We start from the raw sequence: 1,215 nt of genomic DNA, 5'->3' as shown, positions 1-1,215 counted from the left end.
TGTTTTGAGAACTGCCTATTTATGTCCTTTGTCCACTTTTTTGTGTGATTTTTTTTTTCTTGCTGATTTGAGTTCCTTGTAGATTCTGGATACTAGTTTTTTTGTCAGATGCATAGTTTGCAGATATTTTCTTTGTGGGTTGTCTGTTTACTCTGTTGATTATTTCTTTTGCTGTGCAGAAGCTTTTTAGTTTGAGTAGGTTCCATTTATTTGTTTTTGTTTTTGTTGCATTTGCCTTTGGGTCTTACTCAGGAATTCTTTGCTTAAGCCTATGTTCAGGAGAGTTTTTTTCAATGTTATCTTGCGAAATTTTTAAGGTTTCAAGTCTTGGATTTAAGTATTTTATCCATCTTGAGTTTTTTTTTTGTGTAGAGATAGATGGGGACCCAGTTTCATTCTTCTACGTGTGGCTTGTTAGTTTTCCCATCACCATTTATTGAATAAGGTGTCTGTATTAATCCGTTTTTATGCTCCTGATAATGACATACCCAAGACTGGGCAATTTACAAAAGAAAGAGGTTTATTGGATTTACAGTTCCATGTAGCTGGGGAGGCCTCACAATCATGGTGGAAGGTGAAAGGCACTTCTCACATGGCAGCAGACAAAGAGAAGAGAGAATGCAAGCCAAGCAAAATGGGTTTCCCCTTATCAAACCATCAGATCTTGTGAGACTTTTTAACTACCATGAGAGCAGTATGGGGAAAACTGCCCCGATGATTCAGTTATCTCCCACCAGGTCCCTCCCACAACACGTGGGAATTATGGAAGTACAATTCAAGATAAGATTTGGGTGGGGACACAGAGCCAAACCATATCAGTGGTTTTTTTTTTCCCAGCTTATGTTTTTGTATGCTTCGTTGAATACCATTTGGCTTTATTTCTGGGTTCTCTATTTTTTTTTTTCCATTGCTTATTTTTATTCCAGTGTCATGCTGTTTTGGTAACTATAGCCCTGTAGTATAATTCAAAGTCCCATAATGTGATACTTAATATTGCTTTGGCTGTTCAGGCCTTCTTTTGGTTCCATGTGAATTTTAGGATTGTTTTTTCTAGTTCTTGGGGAAAATGATGATGATATTTTGATGGGAATTGCATTGAATCTGTAGATTGCTTTTGGCAGTACAGTCATTTTTACAGTATTGATTCTTGTTATCTGTGAGCATGGCATGTGTTTCCATTTGTTTGTGTCATCTGTGACTTTTTTTTTTTTTTTT

The sequence above is a fragment of the Mandrillus leucophaeus genome, unplaced genomic scaffold (assembly GCF_000951045.1).
Source record: "Mandrillus leucophaeus isolate KB7577 unplaced genomic scaffold, Mleu.le_1.0 Scaffold429, whole genome shotgun sequence".
Lineage (NCBI taxonomy): Eukaryota > Metazoa > Chordata > Mammalia > Primates > Cercopithecidae > Mandrillus > Mandrillus leucophaeus.
The sequence above is the reverse complement of the archived record's forward strand: the minus strand, read 5'-3'. Positions refer to the sequence as shown.